This window comes from Orcinus orca, chromosome 1, assembly GCF_937001465.1.
Source record: "Orcinus orca chromosome 1, mOrcOrc1.1, whole genome shotgun sequence".
Classification (NCBI taxonomy): Eukaryota; Metazoa; Chordata; class Mammalia; order Artiodactyla; family Delphinidae; genus Orcinus; species Orcinus orca.
Window position 1 is genome coordinate 199,544,274 of NC_064559.1, and position 12,401 is coordinate 199,556,674.

General features: G+C 48.5%; 1 protein-coding gene across 8 annotated transcripts in view; it reads right to left on the reverse strand.

Moving 5' to 3' along the window:
* Positions 1-12,401, reverse strand: part of ARHGEF10L (Rho guanine nucleotide exchange factor 10 like) — a 167,712-nt gene that overhangs the window by 46,297 nt on the left and 109,014 nt on the right. The gene's annotated exons all lie outside the window — the stretch shown is intronic.

Consider the following 12,401-nt stretch of genomic DNA (forward strand, 5'->3'; position numbering starts at 1 on the left):
CCTGAAAGCCCAGGAAGCCACCGCGGGCCCCAGAGGCCTGGCCCGCATGCCCCACGGACCCAGCCAGCCGCTCCCCCAGCCCCACGCCTGCCCAGTGAGATGAAATCCAGCCTCACTCTACGGTCACAGCCATGGGTCCCAGGCTGGGAGTCGGGAAACCTAAGGCTTCAGTCCCAGCTTGCCCACCTTCTCACTGAGCAGCCTTGTGCAAATCCGCCCAACTCTGAGCCTCGATTTCTTCACCTATGAAACAGGGACGATGAAAATGCCTTCATCCTGCAGTTGCTGCGAGGATCCAGTGAAATAGCACATGTGACAGGGTTTCAAAAGGCATTAAGACACTGGGCACAGTCCAGGCCCCTGCTACCTTGACCTTATCTTCTAGAGGTGGGAGGCGGCCAAAAACAAGCAGGCGGACAAGAAGTTTTTGGATTGTGACAGCGCAGCCATGACACTTTTATACCTGTGATGACGATGGTCAAGAGGAAGACTCCCTCTCCTGCTCCCTTTAAGACCTACCCTGGGGGAAGATGGCGGAAGAGTAAGACGCGGAGATCACGTTCCTCCCCACAGATACACCAGAAATACATCTACGCGTGGAACAACTCCTACAGAGCATCTACTGAACGCTGGCAGAAGACCTCAGACCTCCCAAAAGGCAAGGAACCCCCCACGTACCTGGTTAGGGCAAAAGAAAAAACTAAACAGAGACAAAAGGACAGGGACGGGTCCTGCACCAGCGGGAGAGAGCTGTGAAGGAGGAAAAGTGTCCACACACTAGGAAGCCCCTTCGCGGGTGGAGACTTCGGGAGGCGGAGTGGGGGAGCTTGGGAGCCGCGGAGGAGAGCACAGCAACAGGGGTGCGGAGGGCAAAGCGGACAGATTCCAGCGCAGAAGTTCGGGCCGACCGGAACTCGCCAGCCGAGAGGCTTGTCTGCTCGCCCGCCGGGGCGGGCGGGACTGGGAGCTGAGGCTCCGGCTTTTGTCGGAGCGCCGGGAGAGGACTGAGGTTGGCGGCGTGAACACAGCCTGCAGGGCGTTAGTGCACCGCGGCTGGCCGGGAGAGAGTCCGGGGAGAAGTCTGGACCTGCCGAAGAGGCAAGAGACTTTTATGTCCCTCTTTGTTTCCTGGTGCACGAGGAGAGGGGATTAAGAACGCTGCTTGAGAGAGCTCCAGGGACGGGCGCGAGCCGCGGCTAAAAGTGCGGAGCCCAGAGACAGACATGAGACGCTAGGGCCGCTGCTGCCGCCACCGGGAGGCCTGTGTGCGAACACAGGTCACTAGCCACACGCCCTTCCGGGGAGCCTGTGCAGCCCGCCACTGCCAGGGTCCCGGGATCCAGGGACAACTCCCCCGGGAGAACGCACAGGCGCGCCTCAGGCTGCAACGTCTCGCCGGCCTCTGCCGCCGCAGGCCCACCCCACACTCCGTGCCCCTCCCTACCCCCGGGCCTGAGTGAGCCAGAGCCTCCGAATTAGCGGCTCCTTTAACCCCGTCCTGTCTGAGCAAAGAACAGACGCCCTCCGGCGACCTACACGCACAGGCGGGGCTAAATCCAAAGCTGAGCCCCTGGGAACTGTGAGAACAAAGAAGAGAAAGGGAAATCTCTCCCAGCAGCCTCAGAAGCAGCGGATTAAAGCTCCACAATCAACTTGATATACCCTGCATCTGTGGAATACCTGAATAGACAACGAATCATCCCAAATTAAGGAGCCCTGTGGATGAAAGGCGCTTGGTGCTGCAGCCAGGAGTCAGTGCTGTGCCTCTGAGGTGGGAGAGCCAACTTCAGGACACTGATCCACAAGAGACCTCCCAGCTGCACATAATATCAAACAGCAAAAATCTCCGAGAGATCTCCATCTCAACGCCAGCACCCAGCTTCACTCAACGACCAGCAAGCTACAGTGCTGGACACCCTATGCCAAACAACTAGCAAGACAGGAACACAACCCCACCCATTAGCAGAGAGGCGGCCCAAAATCATAATAAGTCTACAGACACCCCAAAACACACCACCAGACGTGGACCTGCCCACCAGAAAGACAAGATCTAGCCTCATCCACCAGAACACAGGCACTAGTACCCTCCACCAGGAAAGGCTTCACAACCCACTGAACCAACCTTAGCCACTGGGGACAGACACAAAAAACAACAGGAACTACGAACCTTCAGCCTGCAAAAAAGGAGACCCCAAACACAGTAAGATAAGCAAAATGAAAAGACAGAAAAACACACCGCAGATGAAGGAGCAAGATAAAAACCCATCAGACCTAACAAATGAAGAGGAAATAGGCAGTCTACCTGAAAAAGAATTCAGAATAATGATAGTAAAGTTGATCCGAAATCTTGGAGATAGAATGGACAATAGAATGGACAAAATGCAAGAATCAGTTAACAAGGACCTAGAAGAACTAAAGATGAAACAAGCAACGATGAACAACACAATAAATGAAATTAAAAGTACTCTAGATGGGATCAATAGCAGAATAACTGAGGCAGAAGAACGGATAAGTGACCTGGAAGATAAAATAGTGGAAATAACTACTGCAGAGCAGAATAAAGAAAAAAGAATGAAAAGAACTGAGGACAGTCTCAGAGACCTCTGGGACAACATTAAACGTACCAACATTCGAATTATAGGGGTTCCAGAAGAAGAAGAGAAAAAGAAAGGGACTGAGAAAATATTTGAAGAGATTATAGTTGAAAACTTCCCTAATATGGGAAAGGAAATAGTTAATCAAGTCCAGGAAGCACAGAGAGTCCCATACAGGATAAATCCAAGGAGAAATACGCCAAGACACATATTAATCAAACTGTCAAAAATTAAATACAAAGAAAACATATTAAAAGCAGCAAGGGAAAAACAACAAATAACACACAAAGGAATCCCCATAAGGTTAACAGCTGATCTTTCAGCAGAAACTCTGCAAGCCAGAAGGGAGTGGCAGGACATATTGAAAGTGTTGAAGGAGAAAAACCTGCAACCAAGATTACTCTACCCAGCAAGGATCTCATTCAGATTTGATGGAGAAATTAAAACCTTTACAGACAAGCAAAAGCTGAGAGAGTTCAGCACCACCAAACCAGCTCTACAACAACTGCTAAAGGAACTTCTCTAGGCAAGAAACAGAAAAGAAGGAAAAGACCTACAATAACAAACCCAAAACAATTAAGAAAATGGGAATGGGAACACACATATCGATAATTACCTTAAATGTAAATGGACTAAATGCTCCCACCAAAAGACACAGATTGGCTGAATGGATACAAAAACAAGACCCATATATTTGCTGTCTACAAGAGACCCACCTCAGACCTAGAGACACATACAGACTGAAAGTAAGGGGATGGAAAAAGGTATTTCATGCAAATGGAAACCAAAAGAAAGCTGGAGTAGCAATTCTCATATCAGACAAAATAGACTTTAAAACAAAGACTATTAGAAGAGACAAAGAAGGACACTACATAATGATCAAGGGATCGATCCAAGAGGAAGATATAACAATTGTAAATATTTATGCACCCAACATAGGTGCACCTCAATACATAAGGCAAATACTGACAACCATAAAAGGGGAAATCGACAGTAACACATTCATAGTAGGGGACTTTAACACCCCACTTTCACCAATGGACAGATCATCCAAAATGAAAATAAATAAGGAAACACAAGCTTTAAATGATACATTAAATGAGATGGAGTTAATTGATATTTATAGGACATTCCATCCAAAAACAACAGAATACACATTTTTCTCAAGTGCTCATGGAACATTCTCCAGGATAGATCATATCTTGGGTCACAAATCAAGCCTTGGTAAATTTAAGAAAATTGAAATTGTATCAAGTATCTTTTCCGACCACAACGCTATGAGACTCGATATCAATCACAGGAGAAGATCTGTAAAAAATACAAACACATGGAGGCTAAACAATACACTACTTAATAACGAAGTGATCACTGAAGAAATCAAAGGGGAAATCAAAAAATACCTAGAAACAAATGACAATGGAGACACGACGACTCAAAATCTATGGGATGCAGCAAAAGCAGTTCTAAGAGGGAAGTTTATAGCAATACAATCTTACCTTAAGAAACAGGAAACATCTCGAATAAACAACCTAACCTTGCACCTAAAGCAATTAGAGAAAGAAGAACAAAAAAACCCCAAAGTTAGCAAAAGGAAAGAAATCATAAAAATCAGATCAGAAATAAATGAAAAAGAAATGAAGGAAACGATAGCAAAGATCAATAAAACTAAAAGCTGGTTCTTTGAAAGGATAAACAAAAGTGATAAACCATTAGCCAGACTCATCAAGAAAAAAAGGGAGAAGACTCAAATCAATAGAATTAGAAATGAAAAAGGAGAAGTAACAACTGACACTGCAGAAATACAAAAGATCATGAGAGATTACTACAAGCAACTCTATGCCAATAAAATGGACAACGTGGAAGAAATGGACAAATTCTTAGAAAGGCACAACCTGCCAAGACTGAATCAGGAAGAAATAGAAAATATGAACAGACCAATCACAAGCACTGAAATTGAAACTGTGATTAAAAATCTTCCAACAAGCAAAAGCCCAGGACCAGATGGCTTCACAGGCGAATTCTATCAAACATTTAGAGAAGAGCTATCACCTATCCTTCTCAGACTCTTCCAAAATATAGCAGAGGGAGGAACACTCCCAAACTCATTCTACGAGGCCACCATCACCCTGATACCAAAACCAGACAAGGATGTCACAAAGAAAGAAAACTACAGGCCAATATCACTGATGAACATAGATGCAAAGATCCTCAACAAAATACTAGCAAACAGAATCCAACAGCACATTAAACGGATCATACACCATGATCAAGTGGGGTTTATTCCAGGAATGCAAGGATTCTTCAATATACGCAAATCAATCAACGTGATACACCATATTAACAAATTGAAGGAGAAAAACCATATGATCATCTCAATAGATGCAGAGAAAGCTTTTGACAAAATTCAACACCCATTTATGATAAAAACCCTGCACAAAGTAGGCATAGAGGGAACTTTCCTCAACGTAATAAAGGCCATATATAACAAACCCACAGCCAACATCGTCCTCAATGGTGAAAAACTGAAAGCATTTCCACTAAGATCAGGAACAAGACAAGGTTGCCCACTCTCACCACTCTTATTCAACATAGTTTTGGAAGTTTTAGCCACAGCAATCAGAGAAGAAAAGGAAATAAAAGGAATCCAAATCGGAAAAGAAGAAGTAAAGCTGTCACTGTTTGCAGATGACATGATACTATACATACAGAATCCTAAAGATGCTACCAGAAAACTACTAGAGCTAATCAATGAATTTGGTAAAGTAGCAGGATACAAAATTAATGCACAGAAATCTCTGGCATTCCTATACACTAAGGATGAAAAATCTGAAAGTGAAATCAAGAAAACACTCCCATTTACCATTGCAACAAAAAGAATAAAATACCTAGGAATAAACCTACCTAAGGAGACAAAAGACCTGTATGCAGAAAATTATAAGACACTGATGAAAGAAATTAAAAATGATACAAATAGATGGAGAGATATACCATGTTCTTGGATTGGAAGAATCAACATTGTGAAAATGACTCTACTACCCAAAGCAATCTACAGATTCAATGCAATCCCTATGAAACTACCACTGGCATTTTTCACAGAACTAGAACAAAAAATCTCACAATTTGTATGGAAACACAAAAGACCCCGAATAGCCAAAGCAATCTTGAGAACGAAAAATGGAGCTGGAGGAATCAGGCTTCCTGACTTCAGACTATACTACAAAGCTACAGTAATCAAGACAGTATGGTACTGGCACAAAAACAGAAATATAGATCAATGGAACAGGATAGAAAGCCCAGAGATAAACCCACGCACATATGGTCACCTTATCTTTGACAAAGGAGGCAGAAATGTACAGTGGAGAAAGGACAGCCTATTCAATAAGTGGTGCTGGGAAAACTGGACAGCTACATGTAAAAGTATGAGATTAGATCACTCCCTAACACCATACACAAAAATAAGCTCAAAATGGATTAAAGACCTAAATGTAAGGCCAGAAACTATCAAACTCTTAGAGGAAAACATAGGCAGAACACTCTATGACATAAATCACAGCAAGATCCTTTTTGACCCACCTCCTAGAGAAATGGAAATAAAAACAAAAGTAAACAAATGGGACCTAATGAAACTTAAAAGCTTTTGCGTAGCAAAGGAAACCATAAAGAAGACCAAAAGACAACCCTCAGAATGGGAGAAAATATTTGCAAATGAAGCAACTGACAAAGGATTAATCTCCAAAATTTATAAGCAGCTCATGCAGCTTAATAACAAAAGAACAAACAACCCAATCCAAAAATGGGCAGAAGACCTAAATAGACATTTCTCCAAAGAAGATATACAGAGTGCCAACAAACACATGAAAGAATGCTCAACATCACTAATCATTAGAGAAATGCAAATCAAAACTACAATGAGATATCATCTCACACCAGTCAGAATGGCCATCATCAAAAAATCTAGAAACAATAAATGCTGGAGAGGGTGTGGAGAAAAGGGAACCCTCTTACACTGTTGGTGGGAATGTAAATTGATACAGCCACTGTGGAGAACAGTATGGCGGTTCCTTAAAAAGCTACAAATAGAACTACCATATGACCCAGCAATCCCACTACTGGGCATATACCCTGAGAAAACCATAATTCAAAAAGAGTCATGTACCAAAATGTTCATTGCAGCTCTATTTACAATAGCCCAGAGATGGAAACAACCTAAGTGTCCATCATCGGATGAATGGATAAAGAAGATGTGGCACATATATACAATGGAATATTACTCAGCCATAAAAAGAGACGAAATTGAGCTATTTGTAATGAGGTGGATAGACCTAGAGTCTGTCATACAGAGTGAAGTAAGTCAGAAAGAGAGAGACAAATACCGTATGCTAACACATATATATGGAATTTAAGAAAAAAAAAAAGTCATGAAAAACCTAGGGGTGAAACAGGAATAAAGACACAGACTTACTAGAGAATGGACTTGAGGCTATGGGGAGGGGGAAGGGTAAACGGTGACAAAGCAATAAAGAGGCATGGACATGTATACACTACCAAACGTAAGGTAGATAGCTAGTGGGAAGCAGCCGCATAGCACAGGGAGATCAGCTCGGTGCTTTGTGACCGCCTGGAGGGGTGGGATAGGGAGGGTGGGAGGGAGGGTGACGCAAGCAGGAAGAGATATGGGAACATATGTATATATATAACTGATTCATTTTGTTGTGAAGCTGAAACTAACATACCATTGTAAAGCAATTATGCTCCAATAAAGATGTTTAAAAAAATAAAAAAATAAAAAAATAAAAAATTAAAAAAAAAAAAAAAAAAAAAAAAGACCTACCCTGAAACCTAGGAGGTCACCTGCCTCCAGGTCCCCCAGTCGAGCTGGCATTGAAGCCCCTGGCAGCCTGTTAGAAGTGCACATGCTGGGCTTTCCTGGTGGCGCAGTGGTTAAGAATCCGCCTGCCAATGCAGGGGACACGGGTTGGAGCCCTGATCCGAGAAGACCCCACATGCCGTGGAGCTACTAAGCCCATGCACCACAACTACTGAGCCTGCGCTCCAGAGCCCACGAGCCACAACTACTGAAACCCGCACGCCTAGAGCCCGTGTTCTGCAACAAGCGAAGCCACCGCAACGAGAAGCCCGTGCACCGCAACGAAGAGTAGCCCCCACTCGCCGCAACTAGAGAAAGCCTGCGCACGGCAACAGACCCAATGCAGCCAAAAATAAATAAATTTATAAATTAAAAAAAAAAAAAAAAGGAAGTGCACACGCTGCTCAGGCCCAAGCCAAGCCTGGACCCTGGACCCTCACCTGGAGACTGCTGCGCTCAAGAGCATCTGCTCAGCCACATTCTCTGTGGAGTCTCCTTCACATGGGTCTAGGCTCCCTCACACGCCACCACCGCCAAGAAGTCCTCCCTGACCACCCTGGCTACAATGGCCCCCTTCTCTCAGAAACCACACTAAACACCCTGTCTTATTTCCCATACAGCTTTCACAATCAAAAATCATGTTTTCTGTTTCCTTGCTTACGGTCTGTCTCTATATGTCTGTAGAATGTAAGTTCAAAGCAGTAGGGATCTGGGTTGTCTTGTCCGCCACTATCTCTCTGGCACCCAGCACGCTGCCCACACGTAGTAAGTGCTCAGCGAACATGGGTTGAAAGAATGAACGAGTGAGCAAGTGAGTAAACCACCATCTCTCCTGAGGAACTCTCCCTGCTAAGAAGCCCATGTTCTTTATACTCCATCTGATGCCTGCCCTCCACGGATCCCATGACGGCAGGGGCAGGGCGCAGCTCAGACACGCCCAGTATGTGTCCAGGCGTCAGGCACACTCTGAGTGCTTTACATATGCTCCCTGGCTGGTTTTCACAATAACCAAGCACAGTCAGAATAACAATTTTCACCTTACAGATGATGAGACTGACAATTAAGTAAGTAAGTCACGTGCACAGCTAGATGGCAAAGCCCACATGCGGACCTAGGTCTGTCTGACTGACAGGCTGAGTTCTTTGCACTAAACCAGGCAATCTTCCAGCAATCAGACCCCCAGTGACACCCCTGGGCATGAATGACCCTGGACATGGTGACACTAGACAATGAGGAGGTACTCTGTCCCGAAGAGCCAGAGGCACTGGACAGGGCACCCCAGGTGAGAGGGGCCACTTAACGCAATGACATCAAGATGAGGGGTGCCTAGAGCTTTGGAGATGGGAGGAGAGGTCACCAATCAAAGGGTCCAACAGCAGCCTTCCCCCCCCACCACACACATCTACTCAGCTACAAGGAGGGAGGGTCAGCTCAGCCCAAGGGTGCCCCGCCGCCACATGGGGACCTCCTGACCAGTCTTTCTGTGCTCACTACTGCCCCCTACAGTTGGTCCTCCCCACAGCAGCCAGAGCCATCCTGCTAAACTTCCCCTGGACCTCGCTGTTCCCCTGCTTAAAAATGCCTACTGAGTCCCCGACCAGTTGGAATAAAATCCAAACTCTTCCACAAGAGCTGCAAGGACCCTCCTTCCCTCTCAGCCTCATCCCTCGGCTGCAGGCTCCACCATGCTACGCTTTCCTCAGCAACTTAAACGGGACGAGCCCAGAAAGCTCCCTCTGCCTGGAAGGCTGCACTCAGCTCTCTCCAGGGCTGGCTCTGCTCCTCTGCGAGGCTTAGGTTACGCCTCCACCTTCTCGGAAAGGCCTTAACTCACCATCATCCCATCCCCCACCTCCATCACTTTCTGTCTCAGCCCCTATTGGTGTGTGTAATGGCCCTGACCACAATTTCCAGCTCTTTTACTGGCTTGTCTCTTTTTTCCTCCGTGTGTGTGTGTGCGCCCGTGCGTGCGCGAGTGCACATGTATATGTGCGTGCGTGCGTGTGCACATGTGAGTGTTTCATCGTGCTTGTGTGCCCAGAGGCTCCCCTACAACGCCCATGTTCCATGACGGCTGAAACCTTCCACACTATCTCCTTCTGTACCCTCCAAACCCCTCACATGGCGCTGGACACACAGCAGACCATCAACACCCTTGTGTGGCATGAACACAGTCTCTTCCTGGAGCCTCATTTTCCAGATTTGTCAAATCGGAATGATGGCCACCAAGAGCAGTCACCACCCCCAACCCCCGGCCAGCACAGAGCAACACTGCAGAAATATGGTCAACTGTGGGGGGAAACAGGAGGAACCAATCCAAGGGTACGAAGCTTTGCTTTTACAAGGTGAGTGAATCCTCGAGATTATCTGTACAGCCTATAGCTAACAATTCTGTATGACGTGCTTAAAGATTGGCTAAGAGGATAGATCTTATGTTAAGCGGGCTTATCACACACAAAAAAAATAACAATAATAAGGAAGAGGGCAGGAGGGAGCTTTTCAGAGGGTGGGTTTGTTTATGGCGTAGACTGTGGCGATGGAGTTCACAGGGGTATGCTTACCTCCAAAGCCATCAAGTTGTATTCCTGAAATATGGATAGCTCTTTGTATGTCAATCACACCGCAATAAAGGGGCTTTAAAAATGCCGTTTAGGTCTGCGTGTAGGTCACAGCAGAAAGGAGCCGGAATGCGGGGGCAGGTGCGGAGGCTCTTTGAGAAGATGAAGACATCCGCAAATGTCAGAAATTATTTTGTGAACAGCTGGCTCCGACAGAGGCTCCGGTGCCTGCCCCACCCCCTCAAGCAGTGGAGGCGCTGGACAGGGAGCTCCCTCCCTAAACGGGCCAGAGGCGTCCCTGGTGTCAGGCCCTCTGCCCCACTGAGCCCTGGAGACAGAGTCGCATGAAACCTGGTTCCTGCCACCGAGGAGGAGAGGCCATCAAGGAAAGTACAACGATGGCACGGGATGGGCATCACCAAAACAGAACGGCTGTGTGTGCCGCACTTCACAGTTTACAAAGCTCTGTCCCGCACGTCATCCCACAGCCACCAGGGCAAGTCGGAGTTCCCATCCCCGTCTACACTGGGGAAACGGAGGTCGGGGAGTCAAAGACGGGGTCCAGGAGCCAAGCAACTAACCTCTGGGGCACCTTGCACAGCGCCTGCGGCCCGGCCGTGACAGCCGAGACAAGCCCACCCGCCCTGGGGGACACCACTTCTCCTTGGCAGGAGCTCACATCACAGCCACCGCGCTGCCTCTTGGACAAGGCTCTGGGCAGTGAACAAAGATGATCGAGATTGGAGAGTCAGGCCCTGCTCTCAAGGAGCTTACAGTCACACAGACCCTCGCCTCCCCAGGGGCAGGAGCCCGAGAGAGCAGTCAAGCCCACCTGCTAGCCTGGAGCTCAGCGGGTGGAGATAAGCCCCCGTGCCCGACCGTCACCACGTCGCCCCGAGCTCATCCCTCTCCTCTCGCCGCGCACCCACAGCCCATCAAGTCCTGACAATTTATCACTATACGTTCCTTTAATGATCTGACCTTCTGGTTTCAGATGGTGCCTTCCCTGCCTGCGACTGGGAACGTTAAAAGAAACTGGAGTTGTTGTTCCCCATCTGCCACTGCCATTGTTCCCCTCACAAAACCAGAGCGGCTGAGACCACATGAGAAGGCTGTTACCACTGGAAATTGAAAGCCCGCTTGGGATAAGTGACATTAAGAACAGGCACCAGGGGCAAAGCTGCGGTTTCCAACTGACGTTAAGTGGGGGCTTATTTAGCATCCAGCTCTGTTTGCCAGCACCCACCGAACTCGAGAGTACTCCAGGGGGCAGTGGGAGCAGCTCCAGGGCCGGAGCCCACGTCCCCGCTCGCTCCCCCCACCCCCTGAACCCTCAGGACCACCCGCAGGCTGCAGGAAGCCGACTCTGCCAGAAGGGCCCTGCGGGGTACAGGGCTGGGCACTTAACCTCTCCTAGCCTGGGGCCTCGTCTGGAAAATGGGGGAAATAATTCCAACCATTTGGAGTTGTTGTGAGCACTGGAAAGACTATATTTAGTACCCAGTGTACACCAGGCACTCAAGGAATAGTACCCGCTATGACCACTGTCCTCACGGTTGAAAAGCTGCCGCTTACGGTGCCTGAGGTCAGACCACCCACCGCCGCTGGGCTGAGCCCACCACCTGCGCTGGCCCTGCCCTGCTTCTCCCGCCCCGCCTGCCTCCCAAACGCCTCCTGAGTCCCAGCACCGTGCCCTTCCTGCCACTGCTGCCCCGGCGGACAGTCTGGACTGCCCTTCTCTTCCTTCTTAAATCCAAGGCCCCTCTCACGCTTCCCAGCACCACGGAGATGCTACTGGCCATGGCCACAGACATGCTGGGACCTCAGCACGCATCTTATCCTGCAGAGAGAGACGCCGGGGTCCAGGGAGGCCAGGCAGTGGCCGTGGTCACCCAGCTGGGGTAAAACCCAAGTCGGGCTCCTGGGCCAGTACCCTCGGTCCCCCTCCTGGAGAGCAGACCTACCACTTCCGGCCAAGGGCTTGGGCAGGTCCCTGGCTCTGGGACGGTTGAGGGCTAATGGAGATGAGAGATGAGGGTTGGAACACGTTCGGCGGCACGCAGCCTGGGCCATGCTCAGGACTCCGCAACCAGATCCGTCATAAGGTGGCACGTCAGTGTTACTGTGAGGAATGAAGGCTGGAAAACTAACCAAGCCACAGGCAGTGGGGAGAGCCAGCCAGGCCACGCCCAGCGAGGACCTGTCCCTGGGAGCGTGGGATTAGCCTGGGGCCTGCCCAGCCCAGGTCCTCCAGGGGTGGGAACCAGGAGGGCCATGGGGGGAGGGGCTGCAGGGGTCCCTGGGCCAGGGATGCAGCACTTAGAGCTGTAAGGGTTGTGGGGGGGGACACGGGAAGGGAGAGCTGGAAGCCCCAATCTCCCC